Source organism: Lepidochelys kempii, chromosome 1, assembly GCF_965140265.1.
Source record: "Lepidochelys kempii isolate rLepKem1 chromosome 1, rLepKem1.hap2, whole genome shotgun sequence".
In the NCBI taxonomy this organism is placed as follows: domain Eukaryota; kingdom Metazoa; phylum Chordata; order Testudines; family Cheloniidae; genus Lepidochelys; species Lepidochelys kempii.
This window is the reverse complement of record NC_133256.1, coordinates 131,193,070-131,219,070: the sequence shown is the minus strand read 5'-3', so window position 1 is coordinate 131,219,070 and position 26,001 is coordinate 131,193,070. Positions and strand designations below refer to the sequence as shown.

The window sequence follows — 26,001 nt, the reverse complement described above, 5'->3', positions numbered from 1 at the left end:
ACACAAATTCCATCACCCATTGTAAAAGTTATTGATACACAGCTGACTGCTACCACTAGTGAATGAAGACCGTTTTCACTACTGTAACTTTGGCTTTTTTTCCCCCATTGGGGTAAAAACATAAGCCTTCTCTATGACAGAAATATACGTGCATCATGACACTTTTGGGGGGGAATACAGGAAAGTAGAGGTCTGAGCAGTGCAAAGTATTCTCACTCCACTATAATTTAAAATATGTAAAACCACAGTTCTAGCAATCATGTCATTGCATCACATGAAGGTGGCAACAAAAACAAACAAAAAAGATGCAAATAAAATCACCCACTTGTTTTTCATTCATCCCAGTAACACGAAATGGGCCAAAAATCAAAATAGCTTGTGCATTTTGACACCATGGTCTTAATACATGAAATCCTTGTGGTATGATGCCATTTTCACAAGTGAAGACTATGGGTAAGATCCTCACCCATGATCCAGAAAAGGCTTTACACTAGGTAAAAGGTCTGGAACAGTATAAAAGGGCATTAAAAGCCTGGATATCTCCAGGGGAGGATTCCTCCAGTGCAGAAACTGTGGCGACAGCTGTAAGACTGCCTTCCAAGGACTCCTTTGCAGGCCCGAGTATAGGGAATCTGCTGCAGACAGGATTTGGGGCACAGGGTGATGGGTGCGTCTGCAGCATGCAACACTGCAGTGATTCCAGGCAGTGCTGCACTATGTGGCAGGCTGGGGAGAACAGGCCCCCACAGCTGTCTGTTACATCAAGATCCACGGAACAGTCCAAGATGGGAAGGGCACAAAGGTGGCTTCTTAAAGCCACCATAGCCCACCTCCCTTAGCTGTAAATTCTGTACCACACCTCTGGAAGGTGCAGCTTGGAATCTCACCCAATAAAGCAATAAAGAACCACTATTCTACAATGCACCAGTTTCAAAGCTGTTATAACCACACACCGGGCAATGGTAAGTATAACAAAGACATTCCCAAGTGGGAGGGGAGAATAAGAAAGCAGCATGAAGAGGGGAAGGGCAAGGTGGATCAATACAAAACAAAACAGTTACGGGATTCTGAGCACATCTGTATTTCAGGGTATTCCACTATATCTTCTTTAGTTACTCAGTATACGCAACCATGCATTTCCCCAGGTATATGTACACACCCCCAGATCCTTCGTTATTTTATATAATGCTATAGGAGAAGTCCCATTTTACTAGCACGTTTCACGTTTACAATTCAATTTTTGATATTCAAGAAGAAAGAGGGCTGTCTGCAATTATTCTAATCTTTACCCTGCCAAAGGTAAGGGAATACTGAAGTATTACACAGAATAGGGAAAATAAGTTTACAGTAACATTTCACCGGGGGGGGGGGGGGGGGCACATTTTACTGTTACTGCTCTGTGCTGCACCAGAGTCCATTATAACAATATTAAATTTGTAGAAACTAAATTTAAGACTGCACATTCTATTTGTCAAATTATGGAGTTTAATTGGACTACTGGCAGTTCCTGTTTGTTGCCTCTAAATTAGCATCCTTTACTTCATGTTTCATTGCTATTTCCCTTTTAGATTTTTGTTGTGGCTGTTATAGTTTATGAGGTATTATTGATCTAAGCAGCTTACACTAGGTGTTATTCATGCAAAATGATGTACTTACTTGAGGTATAAAAATAAATGTGTTATTATCTTTGAGTGCAAGATACTGTAAAGGTGTCATCTGCTCTGACCCTTTCATCCATGAGGATCCCTTTTGCAGATTCAGAGCTATAGAGAGTTACACCCAGCATATCAGGATAGTTCACCATAGTGGCCACACTATCAGAGGCTCGTTCACCTGCACATCCACCAATGTGATATATGCCATCATGTGCCAGCAATGCCCCTCTGCCATGTACATTGGTCAAACTGGACAGTCTCTACGTAAAAGAATAAATGGACACAAATCAGATGTCAAGAACTATAACATTCATAAACCAGTCGGAGAACACTTCAATCTCTCTGGTCACGCAATCACAGACATGAAGGTCGCTATCTTAAAACAAAAAAACTTCAAATCCAGACTCCAGCGAGAAACTGCTGAATTGGAATTCATTTGCAAATTGGATACTATTAATTTAGGCTTAAATAGAGACTGGGAGTGGCTAAGTCATTATGCAAGGTAGCCTGTTTCCTCTTGTTTTTTCCTACCCCCCCCCCAGATGTTCTGGTTTAACTTGGATTTAAACTTGAAGAGTGGTCAGTTTGGATCAGCTATTACCAACAGGAGAGTGAGTTTGTGTGTGTATGGGGGTGGGGGGGATGTGAGAAAACCTGGATTTGTGCAGGAAATAGCCCAACTTGATTGTCATGCACATTGTGTAAAGAGTTGTCACTTTGGATGGGCTATCACCAGCAGGAGAGTGAATTTGTGTGGGGGGGTGGAGGGTGAGAAAACCTGGATTTGTGCTGGAAATGGCCCACCTGATGATCACTTTAGATAAGCTATTACCAGCAGGACAGTGGGGTGGGAGGAGGTATTGTTTCATATTCTCTGTGTATATATAAAGTCTGCTGCAGTTTCCACGATATGCATCTGAGGAAGTGAGCTGTAGCTCACGAAAGCTTATGCTCTAATAAATTGGTTAGTCTCTAAGGTGCCACAAGTACTCCTTTTCTTTTTGCGAATACAGACTAACACGGCTGTTACTCTGAAACAAAAAATGCTTTCAGTGTTGCCGGGAAGAATGATAGGAATGCATAACAGCTGCTGGGGATACCCATGTGTAATAATAAAACTCGCACCTCATATGGCCCAACTCGCACCTCATATGGCCCTCATATGGCCCAACTCACCTTTGCATCAGGTTGATTTTGGGAGAGGAATTGTGCCTTTCCATAGTGCTTCTTGCTCAATGTTTAATGGGCACCTGGGCACAATTCCCCATTCTACTTCTTTGGTGACCAACCAGCAACCCAGTTTTCCCCAAACCATCTTCTAGGCCAGGAATCAGCAACCTTTGGCACGCAGCCTGTCAGGGAAATCCGCTGGTGGGCCAGGATGGTTTGTTTACCTGCAGTGTTTGCAGGTTCGGCCGATCGCAGCTCCAACTGGCCGCAGTTCGCCGTCCCAGGCCAATGGGGGCTGTGAGAAGCGGCACAGGCCGAGGGATGTGCTGACCGACATATCCCACAGCCCCCATTGGCCTGGAATGGTGAACCACAGCCAGTGGGAGCTGCAATCGGCCAAAGCTGCGGACGCTGCAGGTAAACAAACTGTCCCAGACCGCCGGCGGATTTCCCTGACAGGCCGTGTGCCAAAGGTTGCCGATCCCTGTTCTAGGCCCTGGCAAACAGCCTGCTTGACCCCCTAATTATTCCACAGAGGGAACCAGGAAATCCATGCTGGATGCTTCTGCTTTTCCTTTAAACCTTGCTCAGACTGAGATGCCCCCACTTCAGTGGGGTTTTCCCCAATTCACTATATTGCATTCTAGGATATCTCAGGATCAGAGCAAGGTTTCAAGAACTAGCAGTAGTGCCACCGAGCAGGAAATTCCCAGGTTCTTCAGCAAAATACATTACCCAAATTCTGAGGAAGGGGAAAGTAGGTCTACTAACTGGCCCCTTCAAACAAACCAAACCAGACTGGATAAAATGGAACTGTAGTCTGCCTCTCCATGCCCCCAGGGAGCTAAAAATGGAGCAGACCAGCCAAGGTGCTCCTGAAGATGTTAGTGGTTTCGGTGGATAGAAAGACAAAGGTCCTCTCTTCGGAAGATACTATGAGGTAAGCGTGGAACTTGAGCCTGCTGGGAACTGTATACAGAAGCAGGGGCTGGTCTTGGCCCAAGCTTCATCAAAGGTCACCAAAACAAAGGCTCACACAAAAATTGAAACCCACCATCTTTTTTGAGGGTTCAGATTTTGTGGTGAAAGTTCAGCACAGCTCTAGTCAGAACCTGCTATACTAGCAGGAGCTTGAGGTCTTGTAAGCAGGTGTGAGGAATCAGGAAATAAGATTGAGAAGAGATCCTTACTGGTAGTTTGTTGTAGGGTGTCTTTCCTCCAACATATTGCTGGAGCCAAAAGGTTTTTTATTCAGCATAATAAATTGAATTGAGATAAATCTGCATACATTGTACTATCAACAACAGTGCAGTGAAGGAGCCAAAGTAAAGATGTAAAGTAAAGATAATTTTGTGATATCCAGGTCACAGCAGATCAGCCATTTGAGGATATGCAACGGGCAGAGAGGACAAGTGCCCCCTCTCACAAGAGCAGTTATTTCAATGCAAACCTTCCCCTCCCCCACACAGTAGAAAGAGAATTTAGTGTTCAAGAATTAATACTGACACCCCTTCCTATACTGATAATACAGCTTAGTGCTCTAAAATATTTAATTCTAGACTATTATTTGCAATTCACCATTAAGGGTTAAAACAAAAACAAAAATAGGGCAGAGCAGATACAGTAATAAAAGGGTGACATTTTTAAGGTGTTTGAAAGTACATGCCCTTTGCTGAGATTTCACCAGGACAGTTTAGCTAGGGTAAAATGCAATGAGGCTTTGCAAGAAAAAAGCCTCACCATCATGAAGACTAAATATTATGGAAAATTGGGTGTACTAATTCCATGATTCAGCTGCCACAGAATCCACCCCCACTGCAGAACTGTGCTCTGAAGTCTGAGCTTGCATTTAAAAAATTGTTATCTTATGTTTGGGAAGTTTATCTTCAATTCATATTTGGAAGAGTTAATATATGCAGTGCTGTCTTCCAGAGTCTGCAGGTTCAGAAAAAATAACTCTAAGAGAGGGATAAAGTCCCATGAACCTCATGGGATATTAATGCTGCCACTGAATATAACATCAGGATTCTGACTCAAATATTCTGAGTTAACTAAGACTGCATCTAACTGGCATATATAAACATACGTGTTTGTAAGCAAAAACAAACGTTCCACAATAATAGTACCATACAGTCTATTTCTTATGGTACATGAACAGATATCACTTGTTGGCCAAGTTCATTAGCAATGGAAACCTGGAGTTAATCAGCTTAGTTTTCACCCTGCAGTTACAGGGAATAAATAATTAAAGATTATTTTAGAAGGTGAGAAAACTTTATTTATATTTATATATTTATAAACTCTTCTTAGGTTGCCACACTAACAAAAACAAAGGCATTTAGAGAGCTGTTAAGATAATAACAACAAAATTGGGCTCTAATGATCTGTCAGATGTTGGTTAGGGTAGTCGTTTTAAGATCTGGCAAAAAAGATGGGAAAATCTCTATAGGCCACCTATCCAAAGTGTTAGATATAAGAGAAATCAGAAATGTTCATGAAAATACTCCTTAGAGTGGTAATTCACAAAGATCCTGATTCTGATAGATTCTAATGCCACAAGGAACCACTATGATCATTTCATCTGGCCTGGTATCCTTCCACTGCCTGTATAAGTAATACAGAATCAGCCCCTACATGATCATAAAATGTATTCTATACCTAATATTTAAATAGGGCACCTGAGTCTCTGTTGCTTTGTATTTTGTATAGTCATTTACAAGTGCCAAGAGTGAGTATAAAATGCTGATTCTGCAGTGTTTTAACACCACTTTATACTGGTTTTGAACAGGTATAAATGACTGTGCAACGTCGTGGAGAATCAGGCCCCAGATACGTAAGCCCAGAGCAATTCTTGAATTTGTTTTTGTTAAAATGGAAAACAGGATGTAGTGAGAAATAGAAATAGTGACCATAATCTGATTAGGTGTGTAATTAAGACTAAACTGTGAGATCAATAAAGGGAAAGATAAGGAAGTTATTTTTCAGCACAGTATGTTGAGGGGAATATAGGAAATCTGGTGGAAATTTAATGGCATAAAGTAACAGATGGCAGACACCCACATGACATGAAATATGTTTGAAGATTATTGGCTGAACAGCATGATTAAGAATATATGCTATCTAGCAAAATACTATGGGTCAAATTATGATGTACAGAGTTAGGTCTTAAAAATACTATCTTCAAATTTAGACAACATACTTTTTAAAAAAAGAGACAAGCTCAGACAAATGGGAGAAATTTAAAAGGAAAGCAACACAAATGACTAAGCTTTGGGAAGTAAGGAAAAGGGAAATTTGAGAGAACAGAGCATGTTTTGGCTAAATAAAAGACTAAGGGGAAACACAACTGTCTACAAAAATGCCACAGGGGCCAATTAGATACATTAATCAGCAAAGATGGAACAAGAAATAATGGGCTCAGTACAGAGAAGAAAATTTGGGTTATCTATTAGGAAACACGTTGTAAGAACAGTTAGACAACAGAACAAGCTACCAAGGGAAGTGATAGAAACACCATCACGTTGGGTACCTAAAGCCTGCCAGGAATGATTTAGGGATAGTTAGATCAATCCTGCCATGAAGAAAGGGGACAGATTAGATGATCCATAGTATATCTTTTCCAATCCAAATGATACTATGGTGGATACACTTCAGCAGAAACTCTTCTGGAAGCTACTCCTTCCTATACAGTTATACTACACTAGGATAAGGTCCTCACACTTAAGTGGTACATTTGCCAGGCCCAATTGGATAATACCAGGCTTGCTGTACCAGTCTTTGCTGAGCCACTTGGGGTGATCCTGTCCCCCCTATCTGCCAACAATTAATAAATCCATGTGTGGAACTCCTTAAGCCTCAGTAAAATAAAACACTTAAAAAAAACCCAGAAACTTTATGCAGACTTTACCAATTCCAAAGGAGATGGGAACCGGTAATACACAGTTAAGTGGAGTAGACACAAGCCCAGGTTATCAATGTGGAATGACCATTAGCTGTTTATTTGTTTAGACTTATTTAAAATGTCTCCTCTTGTTGCACACACAACATTTATTAAGAAATCACTATACAGTTAGACTAATATTTAAATTAAAATCCTTCCCTTAAGAAAAATCCTTCAATTAAAGCTTTCCACCACTCCTTCTCTTCCACTTTGCCCTCCAACCCAGGAATAGAGAATAGCAAAACTTTGCAGTGTGACCTGAAGGTCAGCAAATTCTAGCTCTGATACACCAACAAGGTAAATTATTTCCAAAGGAAGGGGCCTCTCATGACAAAGCCTTGCCTCAGTCCCCCACCAATGTAAACTAGGGGACTGGTAGCCTGAGCACCTCAGCTGATATCAGTTACCACTGTGTCACACAAAGTAGTCTCCGAAGTAATCAGGAACCAAACCGCTTAGGGCAGTAGGTTAAAAACAACACCTTAGATTGCAACAGAAATGAAATGGAAGCCACTATGGAGCACAGATGTCACATGCTCCCTGTAAGAAACACCCCTTAAATGAGAAGCTGCCAACTGGAGTTTCTCTGAGTGATCTTAAGGTGAAGCCCCATGGAGAAGTAATTGTCATCTCCAGATTGGATTACTGCAAAAGCAGGGATAATAACTACAGTTAGGAAACAAGTGGATGCTGGGCCATCATAAAACAGCTTGGAAACAGAAGAAGAGAAAGCCAAAATGATGCTGACTTCAAAGCAGCTTTGGAAAGGGCATTGACCTTTGACTGGCTAAGAAAGCAAGCAAGCAAGAACCTCTGTTGTACCCTATATCAGGAGAGGGGAAAGAGTTCTTGGATTTAGGCCCAGTTAATATGAAATAGGAACTGATAGTAAAGCTACCTTCTATCAGGCAGCCTGGACTGATAGTACCCACTTGTGTATTTGAAAACTTGTGCTGTGTGTTTCCCCTTGGAGCTCCACTAAATTCCCTTTGTTCATGTACAAAACATCTTGGTTTAAGGAGTCTTAAACCAAACACTCACATTCTGTCAGAGAGAGTAGAAGCTCCCTCAGTTAAGAAAGTCAGCTATGGTCAGAGATCACCCCATACTTACTCAAAGGATGGAGCAGACGTCAATAGACTTCTTGGCATCCATCCATAGTACAATTTCCTACAGCTATTACACTGATGATTCAAATCTAATTTTAACAAGCAAGCAAGCCTTCTGCTGTCAGCAACCATTGTTCCAAGACAGAAGAAAAATACGTGAAACACATTTTCATGCCTTTCCACACCTATATTTTTATATTGTTTTGTATTCTTGGGGAGGGGCACAGGAAGGGGGAAAAAAGAGAATTTTTCCCCTTGTGGAGAGAAGCTAGCAATTTTAGCACTAACCAACACATAAATCGTTTTAAATTCGTCCCCCGAATCTTTGTATAAGAGGTGGTGCTGTCTAATTTCAGAATTAAATCTTTAAAGCACAATGCTGTCCTAAAATTTTCACTGAAGAAAGTACAGAGAAGCAACAGGTTGCTATGACAATGGATCAGATTCCAGAAATGTTTCCCCTATCTGAGGAATTAAGAGTCTTTTAATTAAATCATACAAAGCCAACATGTTCTTAACATCCATTAGTCAAATTTAGTTCTAAATGGGAGGCTCTCATCCAGCTTTCAAACAAACAAACAAAAACAGAACGTGCACATCTTCTCTTTCCTGTTGAGTTTGTGCACATCAGGGTAAACACAATGGGCCATGATGCTAAGCTGCAAAGAAACAATCAATCTACATGACCACACATTGTCACATGAGATGGGTTTGTCAGACATGTTTCTGAGCCCAGATACGAGACAGACCAATAGGTTCTTTTCTTTTTTGGTTTTGACCATAGAAGAGAATAGCCTATGTCTTTATGCCAACAAAAAAAGTTTATATACAGTATTTATGGACAAAATAGGAACCGAATGATCATATGGCAAAAGGCAAAGTCTAATCTATTGTACACCAACCTGATCATAAAGAACTAATAGGCATGGAGTGGTCATTAATCATCATCAGTTTTGGAGATTACTCAACAAAAATACTATACATGTGGCCTGGGATTCTGTCTATACTCAGGGATAATAAGATGAAGTGGACAAACCTTTCTGACAACATCTATATGATTAGCCAAATTTGCTCTCAGTTGCAACAAAAATCAAGTCAGCCATGTGGCACTTCCTGTTTATCTGTGGCATTTTTTTAAAAAAAGATTAAGCTAAATAGAGATGTCATTAAAACAAATGACATCCTGTGGTATTGATGCGATGAATTCCTATATTTAGAATGCATACTGCAGTGAGGTATTTATACCTTGCCATGGAAAATGTTTACTTTTTAATGGAATCCACTGTACATTTAACTGCAAAACAGGTATAGAAAATACTACTTATGTCAACATTGCCTGGTTAATCACTCATTTAAAAAAACACAACGACATTGTCCAAAGCTAAGCAATGTCCACATTTGTGAATGGAGCTGTTAAAACATGAGAAATCAAGTGCTGTGTGTCTTCTCAGATGGACCTTGTAGAACATCTGAGAGGTATTTAATCTGATCTCTTTTGTAAACTTGAATAGGTTCATATTCTATAGATTGGTTTCAGAGTAACAGCCGTGTTAGTCTGTATTCGCAAAAAGAAAAGGAGTACTTGTGGCACCTTAGAGACTAACCAATTTATTTGAGCATGAGCTTATGCTCAAATAAATTGGTTAGTCTCTAAGGTGCCACAAGTACTCCTTTTCTTATTCTATAGATTCTCCATCTAAAAAACCCTCAAATTTTTTCACTCTCTCCTCCCCTCAAGCGCCAAAGGATTTTTTTTAAAAGCAGTAGCATTAATTAAATGTTGTATTAGAAGTGTCTGCAACATTACCAGACAACTTCCACAGTAAATAAAGACTGAGAGAACAATTCTGTAATTCTGGAAACAATAAAATGTAGTTTGTTTGGTTTGTATTTCCAAATTCTCTCTATAAAGAAATAGCACCAAGCATTCAAATAGTTACTCACATGGGCATATATTAAGGGTGGGGGAGAGACTCTCACCTAACGACATATTAAAATGTCATATCTGCCATGGGATGCTTCAAGAGAAGCACTTGATAAATCCTGCGTTCCAAGAGGTAGCTCTGCAACATTTCCTGCCATGTTACCAAACTTGGTTCTCAACTTACATATAGTACTTACAACACTGTAGTTCTCACATATCCTGTTACCAAAATAAGCTATCGCCCCAGCTCAAGAATATATACTTATACAAATACATCTACCCTGAATCAGAGACCTTTGCATATTTTAAGGCCAGAAGGGACCATTGTAATCTGACCTCCTGCATAACACAGGCCATAGAATTCCACCCAGTGGTTCCTGCATTTAGCCCATAGCTTCTGGTTGAACAAAGTATAACTTTTAGAAAAATATCAAAACTTGATCTAAAGGCTTAAAGTGATACATCCCTAGAATAATTGTTCCAATAGTTAATTAACCTCAGTGGAAAAATTTGCCCTTCATTTCCAGTCTGAATTTGTCTAACTTCAATTTCCAGCCATGAGATCTTGTTATATCTTTGCCTTCAAGATTAAATAAACCTCTACTGTCAGAAATACTAACATAGGTATCCACAGATTGAAAGGTGATAAGGTAATTAGATTGAGCTTCATTGGTCATTCACTCAAAGACAGGTTCTCCAGAATAGTTCCTTCTTGAACTATATTCTGAATACTTTCCAATTTTTTTAAATTTAAAAAAAAAAAAATCCCTGTTAAAGTATGGATACCACACCTGATACAGTATTCTAGCAGTAAAATCACCAGTGCTATATACACAGTCAATACTACCTCCCTACTCCTTACTCAATAGTCCCTGTTTATAGAACCAAAGATTGTATTACCTCTTTTATCCACAGCTTTGCACTGGGAGCGTATGGTTCAGGTGGTTATCCACCATGACCTTGACTGTACCTTTATTATGCACAAATGACAAAAAGACAAACAAAATTGTAACGAAGGTTGGAAAAAAGCATGCTTTCAGGGCTTTTAACTAGGGCTGTCGATTAATCGCAGTTAATTCATGCGAGTAACTCAAAAAAATTAATCACTTTTTAAAAAATTAATCACAGTTTTAATCACACTGTTAAACAACAGAATACCAATAGAAATTTATTGAATATTTTGGATGTTTTTCTACATTTTCATATATATTGTATTCTGTGTTGTAATTGAAATCAAAGTGTATATTATTTTTATTACAAATATTTGCACTGTAAAAACAAAAGAAACAGTATTTTTCAATTCACCTCATACAAGTATTTTTCAATTCAATAGTGCAATCTCTTTGTCATGAAATTGCAACTTACAAATGTAGATTTTTGTTGTTGTTACATAACTGCACTTAAAAACAAAACAATGTAAAACTTCAGAACCTACAAGTCCACTCAGTCCTACTTCTTGTTCAGCCAATTGCTAAGACAAACAAGTTTGTTTACATTTACAGAAGATAATGGTGCCCTCTTCTTATTTACAATGTCAAAAGAAAGTGAGAACAGGCATTTGCATGGCACTATTGTAGCCGGCATTGCAAGGTATTTACGTGCGAAATATGCTAAATATTCGTATGCCCCTTCATGAATGCCCAACATTCATGCTTCGGCCACCACTCCAGAGGACATGCTTCCATGCTGATGACGCTCATTAAAAAAATAATGTGTTAATTAAATTTGTGACTGCACTCCTTGGGGGAGAATTGTATGTCCCCTGCTCTGTTTTACCCACATTCTGCCATATATTTCATGTTATAGCAGTCTCGGAGGATGACCCAGCACATGTTGTTCATTTTAAGAACACTTTCACTGCAGATTTCACAAAACGCAAAGAAGGTACCAATGTGAGATTTCTAAAGATAGCTACAACACTCGACCCAAGGTTTAAGAATCTGAAGTTCCTCCAAAATCTGGGAGGGTTAGTGTGGAGCATGTTTTCAGAAGTCTTAGAAGAGCAACACTCTGATGTAGAAACTACAGAACCCGAACCACCAACAAATAAAATCAACCTTCCACTGGGTGGCATCTGACTCAGATAATGAAAGTGAACATGTGTCGGTCCGTACAGCTTTCGATTGTTATCGAGAAGAACCAGTCATCAGCATGGGCGCATGTCTCCTGTAATGGTGGTTGAAGCATGAAGGGACATAGTGCATCTGGCACATAAATATCTTGCCACACCAGCTACAACAGTGCCGTGAGAACTCCTGTTCTCACTTTCAGGTGTCATTGTAAACAAGAAGCAGGCAACATTATCTCCTGAAAATGTAAACTCGTTTGTCTGAGCAATTTCCTGAATAAGGAGTAGGACTGAGTGGACTTGCAGGCTCTAAAATTTTTACATTGTTTTATTTTTGAATGAAGATTTTTTTGTACATAATTCTACATTTGTAAGTTCAAATTTCACGTTAAAGAGATTGCACTACCGTACTTGTATTAGGTTAACTGAAAAATACTATTTCTTCTGAGGGGTTTTCAGTGCAAATACTTGTAATCAAAAATAAATATAAAATGAGCACTGTACACTTTGTATTCTGTGTTGTAATTAAAATCAATATATTTGAAAATGTAGAAAACATCCAAAATATTTAAATAAATGGTATTCTATTATTGTTTAATAGTGCGATTAATCATGCAGTTCATTTTTGTAATCGCTCAATTAATTTTTTATTTGCTTGACGGCCACCTTTAAACTATAATGGGGCTGAAAATACCAGGATAGAGGAATGCCATTCTGCTATTATCTTTATAATTTAGTTGGGGTTGGTCCTGCTTTGAGCAGGGGATTGGACTAGATGACCTCTTGAGGTCTCTTCCAACTCTAATCTTCTATGATAATTCATCATAACTGATGTGAAGTCATTTGAGTTGGAGGTTGCTCCTTCAGTGTGCCTTTTGGATGACTCTCCTCATCTGCCTTCCAACTTTTTATCAGGGTTTCACAGGGCTCTGCCATTGGTCCCCTTCTCTTCTCCCTCTATCTCTGATCTCTGGGTAATCTCACCTGCAAAAACAAATTTAACTACTATTTCTACGCTAATAACTCACATATCTAGTTCTCTACTCCAGACCCATCTTCCCCTACACAAACTAAAATTTCAGCCAGTCTCTGACATCTAGGGTGACCAGATGTCCCGATTTTACAGGGACAGTCCCTATTTTGGGGTCTTTTTCTTATATAGGCTCCTATTACCCCCCATCCCCTGTTCTGATTTTTCACATTTGCTGTCTGGTCACCTTACTGACATTTCCTCACGGCTGTCTAGGCTTTGGCTCAAGATAAACATGGCCAAAACAGAACACTTAATCTCCACCCCCATAAGCCCTCTCTCAATCATTGTGGACAACACCACCATTCTGTCATTCAGGCTCATAAAATGGCTGTCATCTTCAACTCTGACCTTTCTCTAGGTCCTCACATCCAGGTTATGTCTAAACCTTGCCAATTCTTTTTCCATAAACGTCTAAGATATGGCCTTTCTTATCCATTCACACAGCTAAGACTCTCGACCAAGCTCGCAATCTCAAATCTCGATTACTGAAACGTCATTCTCTTCGGCCTTGACAAACACAATCTTCCTTTGCTTATATACATTCAGAATACCACTCTCCTAGCCCCTCTCTTTGACCATGTTACCCCACTCCTTACATCCATCTGCTGGCTCCTCCTCCTCTGTCAAATAAAACAATCTACTTGCCTTCAAAGCCAAGACCTGTTATGGCCTAGCCCCTAATTTATCACATAACACTATCAAGATGTTGACTCACCTTTGATCGGCCAGTGATGCCAGTCTCCAATCACCCACATAAGTTTTTAAACAAGCATCTTCATGCTTTCTCTCATGCTGCCCCTTATGCTTGGGAGAAGCTCCCCATAAATATTTATAAAACTGGCTCATTATCCTCCTTTAAAATCCTTCTTAAAACTCTCCTTTTCCATGATGCCTACAAAACATTGATAACTGTTAGACTACTGGTGTGCTGAGATCATTGCCTATCATGCTGACCAATTATTAGTCTCATTATTTCCTAGTATTATCCATTTGTCTGTAACCCATCTGTTGTCTCTTGTCTTATACTTAGATTGGAAGGTCTTTGGGGCAGGGACCATCTTTTAGTCCTGTGTTTGTACAGCGCCCAGCACTGCGGGGTCATGCTGCACGACTAGGGCCCCCAGGCACTACCACAATAAAAATAATAAACAACAGAAATATAAGCATTTAGCATATTTAATTACTGTAAAAATATTTTGCTAATATCTAGTAATAAGCTTAGGACCACTTTCAAAAAAGCTTAACATCCAGCTGCTTCCATTGTCAGCAAATGCAGCTGTGGGCTGCCGAACTCTTCTTTGAAAATCTGGTCATCAATGTTTGGGGACCAGAATATGGTCAGGCTTTTGAGAAATTCTAGCTACCCTAAAAGTACCTTAAAGATAATTTCACAACCAAATCTTTAAGCATTATTAAAATGTAGCATATTATACATGACATCTTGTTTGAAAATATAAATGCTGTCTGAAGCTGAGATTATGGGTAGGTGCCTAGGCTGGCTATCACAGAGGAGTAACATTCTGGAGCAGCCTTCCAAGGGGAGCAGTGGGTGCAAAAACCCTAACTTGTTTCAAGACTTAGCTTGGTAAGTTTATGGACGGGATGGTATGATGAGGTTGTGTACAATGGCATGTGGCCCATCTCCTATTAGCAAAGATCTCCAAAGGTCACAGATGGCACACTGGAAGAGGAGGGCTCTGAGTTACTACAGAAAATTCTTTCCCAGGTATCTGGCCCGTGGGTCTTGTCCACATGCTGAGAGTCTAATTGATCTCCATATTTGGGGTTGGGAAGGAATTTTCCCCCACGTTAGATTGGGGGCGGAGGAATTGCCTTCCTCTGCAGCATGGGGCATAGGTCACTTGCTGGTTAGTAACAGCATGTTAATAAAATCTGTAGATTATACTAAACTGGAAGTCACAAATACAAGTGAGGACAGAAAAATAATGCACAGGGATCTAGAAAGATAAAAATGTACAAAAATAAATGAGATTTGATTTTGAAAAATGAAAGGTACTACACATTTGGAACAAAAATAATTCTCGACATACTGAATAGAAGGGAGAAATTTGGCAGAGAAATAGAAGAGATTATGGACAGCAAACTATACTGGAGCTTGCAGGAGAATTTGGCAACAGAAAAAAAGCAAATTCATTTTCTGGGCTGCATACACAAAGAAATCAGATCATGGGCGAGAAAGTAATAGTCACTTTTATATTTATATATGTCTATAGTATGATCAGACCTAAAATTTTGTACCTATTATCAGAAAAACATTGGCAAGTTGGAGGAAGTTCTGTGACTGGCAACAAAATGGGAGCTAGAGGAACTATCTTATGAGGTTTCAGAGCAGCAGCCGAGTTAGTCTGTATCCGTAAAAAGAAAAGGAGGACTTGTGGCACCTTAGAGACTAACAATGCTTCCGATGAAGTGAGCTGTAGCTCACGAAAGCTTATGCTCAAATAAATGTGTTAGTCTCTAAGGTGCCACAAGTCCTCCTTTTCTTTTTATCTTATGAGAAAAGATTACAAGAGCTAAATATGTATAGTTTGGCTAAGTGACAACTAAGGGAGGGAAAAGAACATGATAACTGTTTACAAGTATCTGAGGGTACACCCACCAAGGAGGAAGAAAAATAATTTTTCATACATGAAAATGCAAGTAGGAGTAATAGAATAAAATTAAGAAATGGCAGATCTTCACTGAATATCTGGAAAGGCTTTCTGGACAGACAGGTCTACTGGCCTGTGGAATAATATCCTAACGGGAACAGGGGAGTGCCACTCCTGGATAAAATATTAGAAAGCGTACTGTAAGAAACAATCCTGCACTGGCAGAGAGGAGTGGAGTGGGTAATCTAGTAGGTATTTTCCATCCCTATTTCTACAAGATATGCATATTTTAAGCAAATATTTACCACCACTGCCCCAAAAATACACTTCTATATATTCTGTTGAATAATTAAAATTATGTATTTTATTATTTTAATATAGTAGCTCTCGTACAGCTTTTAACATGAAGAAATGTTCTATAATTTAATTTATATGGCTTGAATGTTAACAATAGCCATCTATGTTCTAGTTTACCTCCCCTCCTTCACCTTATCATCAAAATTAATAATAAAAGGAGCAAGATATGCTTTAGAATTCAAAGCATTGCTCCCTCCCCGACTTCATAGCCTGGCTTGTTAGGATCTGTATATCCAATCTAATTATTTTGGTTCCAATTTCCAACCCTATCAATGGTGCAAGAAATCAAAATGCTAGTCTCCTGAACGCATTAGGATATAAAAGCTAACCGCTCCGCATTTCTGAGGCACCACTGTGTGGCCCAAAGCTCCCGTCACAATACAATTTATGTTCCCTGTTCTGGATGTGACCTGAGAGGGTTTTCCCAATGTACTGATATTGAACATTTCATAGATTTCAAATATGCTGCAGCTTGTTGCAGCATTTGGCTCTGTCACACTATAGCCAATTTTAACAAGAAGCAGCAATGCTTTGTTAAAAAGGGAACTGGGTTTTTTAAGTCCCTTTCCCATCTTTTAGGTGTTGGTTTTTTTAATAGAAAAACATTTGTGATTACTTTCTGTACAGCATTTTAAAACTGACACTAAGCAGCATCACATACAGTGTCTGCAAATTAGGGGATCCCTATATTGAACGCTACCTAAATTCCTTGGGGTCTGTTTTCACTGACTAATACTCTCTCCCCCTCTCAAATTACAATCTTACTTAGATTTCTGATGCATCAACTCCTCAAAAAAATAATCGTATTCATTTCTACAGCTTTTACAAATATAATAAATGATTTGTGTTTAAGTCTGAGTCACTGTTTTATTTTTTATTACGAATATCATATGTTTGGCAAGCTGTCTGACCTTCCTTTTGATGATGAACGCTGCAACAAACAATTTGCTGTATCTTTAAAGAAATGGCCAATTCAATTACATAATGCCAGAAGCTCTCAAATCCCTCTCTGCCAAATGTCTTCCCTGTATCCTGCCACAGACAGGCCATTTGTATTCCAGCACAGTAGGACACTTGTTTTATTGAAGCGTACAGTTCTACTTAGGTACTATCAACAAAACACCATTTCAGTTTTCCAGTTCTGTGTTCCTTTTCTGCCTGCTCTAGCCATGGTTATATTAAGATTTTCAATTTTACTGACCAAAAGTGTGTACGTTGCTAATTATGTGCCTAAAATCTAGTAGCTATTGACTAGTACAACAAAATACATCAGTGACCAATTACAGTAGTTTTTGGCAGCATTGGTTACCATTTTAAAGGATTTAATCATTGCACTAAAAGTGAAGTTTGAGATTCCCTTTGAGACTACACCACTAATTGCTTCTGTTTTGCCAGTTATTGCATGAGATGGTTTGCAAAAAGGATCAGTAAAGATGCTTTCTAAATATCAGAGATTAACCAAACAAAATAAGTCAGGTCGGTAATGAGTCTTTTTTCATCCACCTAAAGAAGATGCAGAAATGTTCATTCACATCACAGAGCATCCTCCACATAACCATCTCCCCCTTCATTTCCTCCAATACCTCCCAACATTTGGAGAGACAACAGTATAACAGTATTTGCTGTTCATGTGTACTGCACATTAACTGCATTTGCATTTCTATTGACGGTTAGTGTGAAAACTGCACCTGCTCTAAATAAACCCATTTTTTCCTGTGTGATAGGTGAACAATATGTGGGAATTCATATGGCGATAGTATGTTTAAAAGGAATTAGGCTCTCAAAAAAAAGAAGACAAATATTGAACTAGATCATCATAATGTAGCCTCCTGCTCTCCAGGAATCATTAAAAACAAACAGTCACCCTCTAAAGGAACTTGTAATATAATGTATTCTTCTTTAAAAGCCAACATCCACCTGCAAGTCCCCTACTAGTGATCAGTTCTCATTTACAGCCTTGTAAAGTAGCAATGTCTATATATTTTAATGCTGAGGCCAAACAAGGGACTTTTCTGCCTTTCAAATTTAGTGAGATATAGTTTTCCAAACCCCAAGGAAAGGCTGTAACACTTTGCTTCAGACTGTGAAATAAAATGGAGATTTAATTTCATCAACATTTTAGGTTTGATCAGAATAAGGGATTGTATGCTGAAGATCAAAAGTAGTCTTCCTAGCAACTATCTAGTTCTTCTACTTCCCTGAAAAGCAGTAATTTCAATAGATGCAACTGTTTAAATAAACTAATTTGTTTCATTTTCATGAAGTTTTGGGTTAATTAAACTTCAAATGAGTCAACCCTTATCCTGACCCCCATCCACATAAAACACCCTACGAAACAAGTTTCTTCATAATATAAAAGAGAAGAAAACCTTCTAGAAATAACTTATAAAATGTCAGTTTCATTAAGAATTTCTGTAGATAAATTGATATAAATATAATTGTAAATACTTAATTCATCTCCATGAGAAAGAAAGAGCCCTAAGTCCCCAGATAGTGAAAGATTATCCATCATACTCATTGAATACTAGTAACACAGTATCTTAAAAAATTACTGTCGTAAACCATTGACTGTAGTTCACAATAGTAATAATCCCTCTGAAATTAGCTGTTAAACACAGCTAAAATGCTACATGCTACAGCATCAACAGGCTTTGCTTGGTTTCATCTTTGCCTATTAGCTAAAAAAATCAGACATTAAGTTCTGTTAAATTATTTCTCAGGGACTACAGTATAATTTAATACCACACACACAAAGTTGCACGAAAGAATTTTTATGTTGTTGCAAACTAGGGGCCAGATTTTCAAAAGAGCTCAGAACACTACAGCTTTCATTCAGAACAACGTTCCCACCAGGAGCAGCTGGGTACAGCATATGTACAAAAAATATCACCCTTCATTTATTTGCCAAATAGGGAAAATCTGGCCTCAGTGCACTCACTTTCAATTTTAAAAGGAAATGCATGGGTTCACAATGATCACAAGTGAGTAGCAAATATATGAGTAGGCTGGATAAAGCACTTGATAAATCACTGTAGGGAAGAATCCTGTACCAATAAGGGGATAAACTACATTACTTAACTAGAGTGCCTTCATCTTCTAATTCTGTGGTGGACTTTTTGCCTTTTTCATACAAACCAAGTACATATATGGTCTTCCTGGCCTACTGTTCCAGTGAAAAGAATCAAAACATCTACTTATCTCTGTTCCAGTGCAGGACAAATACTACTACATGTTCTTTGAAAAGCACAGAATGACAATCTTCCTTTCCACCAACAAGCTTCTTTGTCATGTAAACGATTGAAACTTTTAAACTATAACTCCAGAGAGACCACCTTTGTTGCTGCCCTTAAAAATGACCAAAAAAAGTGAACAATGCAGAGGAAGAAAATAATCTTAAAATGAATGCTTGAATTTATACAGAGTCCAAGATACTAAAGGCCAGGAAATACCTTGTCGGTCATCACTATCAATAGCAACAGACTAAGTACAAAGAGAAGGACAGATGACTTAGGGTTTATAAATGAAAACTTTTGATGAGTATTATTATAAAAGTTAAAAGAAACAAGAAAACATCTCTGAACGGTCTATATCAGATTGAAAACAGAAATGTTAAACTAATTTTGATTTTAAAATATGCAAACTATTATTTAACAATATGATATTTCTCCCCTTTAAAAAACCTTACACCTGCATACTGGGAGTCTTTAGGGTAGATCCTGGATATTCATTGGTTCAGGGGTGTGCCTGGGCATATGCATTTGCAGGAACCAGCCCTTAAACATGAACAACAAATTCACATGAAAACAACCACCGAGTTTTAAAGCTGCAAATGACAAACAATGTGAGATTACTTGTGTTACAAAACAAAAAATGACCTTAAGTGGGGGTCTTACTGTATTTCACAAAGATAAGAATAGATTCTTATGCTATGTACATGTGGGTGTGTAATGAGTTTAAAATCTTACATGGTGTTGTAGCTTATGAAACTTAGTGATTTGTTATAAGAGGTGTCATGTTTAATTCTCTCTTTATACCACAAGTGATTAAAAAGGCAAAAAAATGTATACTTGCACTATAAAGAAATAATCAGTTAATACCACTGCAAGCTAAAATATGCTTGCCTACACAGCTATCATACATTTATCAACTTTTTATTATTTTCATTCGTTGAATACAGGAATATGATTAAGCCATGGCAATGTTTTTGAATCAAACACACTGATATCTGTCTAGGTCAGACATGAACCTAAAGCAATGATCTTCGTAAGAGACAGTTTCTCTAAAATGTAACATAGGTAGAAATCAAGAATCTTTGCCTTACATAAACAACAATAAACCTCCTCAAACTAAAAATAACTTTTATGGCAATAATAAATTCCCAGCATGGAGAAGTGCTACAATTTTGGTATTCATTTCAGAAAACTCAATGACCTTTGCCTCTATATTAAGAATACATACTGGGCAAGAAAGGGGGAAAAAGTGGTCAATGCTAGAGTTTGCTTATCTGCTCATTCAAACTACCCCAGTTTACATGGGATCCATTTGTATTTTAAGGAGTATCTATTGTGAACCACCTTACCCAGTAAAATGAAAAGTCTTGGGGGTGGCATAGGGGAAACATAAATTTGGTTCTTGGATTCTCACTTCCTAAGAAACTGCCAGCACCTTCAGTCCTGTTATGGAAGGGAGTACCCTTGCATTACTTAATGACGACTCTTTTAATTGACTCTGCAGCAGCTTTTCCCTCAATTAACATGGCAAAGAGCAACAACGGTCTGCAACTTAGGGCTTATCTTCACATACACTGGTGCAGCTGCATCGCTGTAGCACTTCCTTGTTGTTTTTGTGGATACAGGCTACCCCCGATACTTGACACTTTAGTAAAGACACTATTACACCAATACGAGAGCTTCTTCCATTGGTGTAGTTAATCCACCTCCTCGAGAGGCGGTAGCTATGTCAACGGGAGAAGCCCTCCCATTAACAAAGCGCTGTCTACATGCAGGGTTAGGTCGTTGCTCAGGGGTGGGAATGTGAATCCAGAGTCCTGTCTCATGTGCTCTTTTCTACCTATCTCTGCTCTCTGGTGCTTGACTGTTTCTGTGCTCAAACCTTCCTCTATAAGGCCCTGATCCTACAAAGTGCCATGCAACCGGGCCCCAATCCAGCAAAGCGTGTGCTTAACTTTAAGTCAGTGATAGTTCCATTGCACTCAGCAGTTATTCTCACAAAACTAAATCAGCAAAAATAAAAGGCCAAGAACAACAGAAGATGTTTTAGCTATAATCTTTTTCTTCGCTTAACTTTATATAGGCTTTGAGGGTAGAAACAAAAAACAAGGCCTTTTATGAAGTGCCGAAGGTAATACACAAGCTCTTAAAGAAGCAAGCCCAAATATTCTTGCCCTGTTTTATTCCAAGAAACCTTGAGTCATCTGCATAGTTTCCAGGGATTAAAGCCAGTACAGTTAATATTTATTTTTCAGGCACAGAAAAGCTAAAAAAAGCTGACAGTATTTTAATTATTTAAACATTTACTTACTCAGGGGCAAATGTAGCCAAATACCCAGTCTCCCCCAGATTTTCCCTTCAGGCCAGTTTCCTATCCTTGGGTACCTGTCAATGACGAAAAAAAGGAAAGTTCATACCAGTCCTCTTCAAGAGTTCATGACTTTACCTGAATGCTCCTTGACCCAAAAACGTCAACTAAAAGTGCTAGATATCCGGACTGATAACAGGATTCTCTCCCATCAATTTACTTGACCAGAAAAAGGCTAAATGGACTTTTCTGTGCAGGGAGACTGCTCTCACTTTGACCAGTTCTGCAAATCATTCTGTCTGTAGAATCAACAGAACATCAAAGATTTTTTTCTGAGTGAAAACTAGTGTAAATTCAGGCTACTGAAAGGCAAGTTTGATGACACAGGCATCCTTTATCCTTTTTTTAAAAAGGGGGTATTAATTGAAAGTGGCACGATCAAGGTTTTATTGGCCACAGATTTAATTTACCTTAAAACTGTTATTGCCTGAAGCGGAAATCCTACAGATTCAATTACCTTTTTACATATCGTGAGAGTTTTTGTGATTTTATTTACTTAATTAAGGTAGGGCCCAATAAAAATATTGATAATTATGACAGTATGACATAACAGTTGAAATTATTATCGCTAAGCAATAACCATCATGTTACTTGGAACTATATTCAGAGCACAGGGGGCCAAATGCTGATAGCCAAGTGGAAAAAAAGAACAAAGTTCGTTTAAGTCTGAATTTCCCCTGTTAATATGGTAGAAAAAATGATACATGAAATGAAGGGGGGAAATTATTTAATTAATTTCTTATATTTATATGATAAAAGTAATTAAAGAAAATTCAAAACAGTGGTGAGTTGAATATACATCAAACATTTTTAAAATGGTTAAATAAAATTTTAACCATATTCTCTCCAGTCTTATTTTCTTTCGCACCGTCTATCCAGGCTCTTCCAGAAGAAATATACAAAAGGCATGGCAGCATCAACCCTCAGCTCCCTCCATTCACCGATCATTAAAAGAAAGTTATTTAAGTTACAAAATCAAGCACTTAAAAGCTAGGAAGTCCCAGAGTCAAGGTTGCCTGTGCAACCAACTTGTGCACTGAATAAGGCAGGAGTCCTATGGAAAAAATAGCAGGTAAATATGTCATTAAAGAATGTATCGTAATGCAGAGGCACATCAATATAAGCCCCAATTTAAGCATTCCTAAAACAATTGTTCCTAAAAATTCTTTACTACCCATTATAAAATGTAACTGCATCAAAAGGATACATTTTCAATTTCTTTTATTATTTATTATTATTATTATTAATTGTAGAATAGTTTTAGGATAAGGAGCAATCAGCAAAAGATGAGAGGAGAGTAAATTAGATTATTTTTTACCACCATTAGGGTTACAGTATTTTATATAAAAATTCTAATTGCACAAAGGCCTATTGAATAAAACATAACAAATATACAACTGTCCATGGACTGGTCAAATTCTGACCCTGGTATAATATGGAGAAAAGGGGCACAAAGACGTTACTTCCACCCTAGAACCACAAGTGCTCCAGAAAGAATGAGGGAGGACTCTTCTTCCATTACCACCTGTCTTACAGTGCAGGAAGGGATCTGAAACCTAATGGTCCCCCATATCAGTGCCCTGAGATGTAAGTCTATTACAGAAATTAAAGAGACAATGTGGATGAGGTAATATCTTTTATTGGACTAACTTCTGTCGCTGACAGGTACAAGCTTATGAGCCACACAGAGCTCTTCTTCAGGCTTGAGAAAAATACTCCGAACATCACAGCTAAATGAAAGGTGGAACAGATTGTTTAGTATAAGTAGATAGCACATGCTGTAAGGGACCATTCAAGGCAGAGTGGCCTGTTAACGCTACACTGCATCATAGAAATGTCAGCCATGCTGGGATCTCTAGGTCATACAACCCACTGAGCGTCTACTCAGCTCAATGTCCACCAATTCGGTAGACCCGCTACCTCCATCTGGGACATCATGGAAGCAGCATGCATGCTCATTGCCCCTCTGCTAATACCCACTATGCTTTCTCAAATACCTAATGGTCATAAATGGGCAGAGTCCAGGAAGAGTTTGGTTAACATGTAAGCATTACATAGTCATCTCATGGATCCTAAAACAACCAGGCTGTGCTTACATGGCGGCACTGAAGAGAAGAACGATGGTCTAAGTAGTGTTCAATTCCCTCCTCTGCCACAGACTTCCTCTCTGACCTTGGACAGATCACCTAGTCTCTGTGCTTAGTTCCCTATCTGCAAAATGGGGATAATAGAGCTTTGCTAACCCACAGGGACTTGTATTTATCCTTGCATTAAAGATTGTGAAGCATGAAGATACTGCAATAAATGGGTGCCATGTAAATACCATAGATAGACAGGTGCACCTCCTGGGCTCAACAGCATTGAATCCACAGAATTTGGCCCTCTGTGCATAAGCACCAGATAACGAAAATAAATGCTCCCAATTAATTTCAGCTGCTTTTTTAAATCAAAGCAAAAATGGTACCATTCAGTGACAACCAGGGCTGTTGACTTCCTACAGGCATATTAGTAATAGCAAGCTCCCACTCCTGACATTTTCTGGACCCCTGAACACAACATTGCCCTTGATTCTGTACTTACATTTTAGATTTGAGCAAATACAGTTTCCTTCTTGAACAACGTTTCATTTGGAATTTTTGCCCTCTGCCCTGTCCCTGAGGGATGAGCCTGGATCATCTTCCCCCCACGGAGAAGGGAAGTAGCTAATAGTCCAACTTCACACGTTCTTAGGGAGAAAACAAAAAACAACCAAAGAAATGTTCCAGTCTCTTCCTGCACTGTATCTATTGTGTGTGTATTTATGGGTTGAATTTTGATCCTGAGATGATCTCACAGAAGGTGATTGGGGGGCGGGGGGTGGGGGTGGGGAGAAAGACATCAGTGTTTTCCCCATGAAAAGTGTGTGTTTGGGAGGGAACCAAAAAGGCAATCAAAAAAGCAACATGATTGATTGCTTTTGGGATTTTTTAAATTATATTTTTTAAACCAATCCAAGTTTTAAACATCTGGGATTGGCAACAGTGGAGTTCTCATTAACTGAGCTTGGCTTTCAACAAACCAAACCAGAACTGAGAAGTTTCATTACAAAATCAAATCCCATGAGAGCTTCATGATGAAAGTTTTGCCCACCTCTAATTCAAGTCGCACACAAAAATAACTTGGGAGAAATCTCCACTACATGCAGCTTACCTTAGATCAGTGTTTCTCAAATGCGGCCATGTCATAAAAATAAAGGGAAGGGTAACCACCTTTCTGTATACAGTGCTATAAAATCCCTCCTGGCCAGAGGCAAAACCCTTTCACCTGTAAAGGGTTAAGAAGCTAAGATAACTTCGCTGGCACCTGACCAAAATGACCAATGAGGAGACAAAATACTTTCAAATCAGGAGCAGGGGGGGAAGCAAAGGGTCTGTCTGTCTGTGTGATGCTTTTGCCGGGAACAGATCAGGAATGTAGACTTAGAACTTCTGTAAAGTTAGTAAGTAATCTAGCTAGAAATGCGTTAGATTTCCTTTTGTTTAATGGCAGGTAAAATATGCTGTGCTGGAGGGAATGTATATTCCTGTTTTTGTGTCTTTTTTTAACTTAAGGTTTTGCCTAGAGGGATTATCTATGTTTTGAATCTGATTACCCTGTAAGGTATTTACCATCCTGATTTTACAGAGGTGATTCTCTTACCTTTTTTTTTAATTAAAATTCTTATTTTAAGAACCTGATTGATTTTTCATTGTTCTTAAGATCCAAGGGTTTGGGTCTGTGTTCACCTGTACAAATTGGTGAGGATTTTTATCAAGCCTTCCACAGGAAAGGGGGTGTAGGGTTTGAGGGGATATTTTGGGGAAAGACGTCTCCAAGTGGGCTCTTTCCCTGTTCTTTGTTTAACATGCTTGGTGGTGGCAGCATAGGGTTCAAGGACAAGGCAAAGTTTGTATCTTGGGGAAAGTTTTTAACCTACGCTGGTAAGAATAAGCTTAGGGGGTCTTTCATGCAGGTCCCCACATCTGTACCCTAGAGTTCAGAGTGGGGAAGGAACCTTGACAGGCCACCAGAGGCTTTTCTTGTGGCTACAGCCTCCTGGGTAGTGGGGGCGGGGAGGCAAAACAGTGGCCCCTTCCCTGGGGCCACCAGCAGCAGTTGGGCCCTGCCCCCCTTTGGAGACACAAACACTGGAGGAGCAGGCAGCCAGTGAGTTTCCCACCTTCCCGAGGATGGTGGGGTCAAGCTTCAGCAGGATGCAGGCTCCAGCTGTGGGGCTTTGGGCTCCATTCTAGGACCCAGGGTTCATCTCTGGTCCCCGTCCCCTGGAGGCAGGACTTTGGGCTCTGTCCCCAAGCTGTGCAGCAGCAGGCTCCGGCCCCAGCCCCTGGCCGGGTGTCAGTGGGCTCTGGCCCCAGGCTCACCTCCCCATTACCCCTGGCCCTTGCTGCCTTCCCCAGCCCCCCATCCATTCCCCCTATCGCCTCTGACCCTGCTGCCTCCCTACCCACCTCCCTATACAAAGCTTAATTTGTCCCCTGGTATACGGGAGCCGAGTA

At 39.2% G+C, this 26,001-nt stretch overlaps 1 protein-coding gene across 7 annotated transcripts in view; it reads right to left on the bottom strand.

Moving 5' to 3' along the window:
- Window positions 1–26,001, bottom strand: part of TBL1X (transducin beta like 1 X-linked) — a 255,239-nt gene that overhangs the window by 161,688 nt on the left and 67,550 nt on the right. For 4 of the 7 annotated variants that reach the window (XM_073354501.1, XM_073354483.1, XM_073354519.1 and 1 more), the window contains one exon: window positions 21,410–21,483. The exons of 2 other annotated variants lie outside the window; for them this stretch is intronic. The gene's annotated coding sequence lies outside the window, so the exon portion shown is untranslated. Of the gene's footprint in view, window positions 1–21,409; window positions 21,484–24,046; window positions 24,192–26,001 lie in introns of all 7 variants that reach the window. One more of the 7 variants, XM_073354510.1, reaches the window with a different exon arrangement.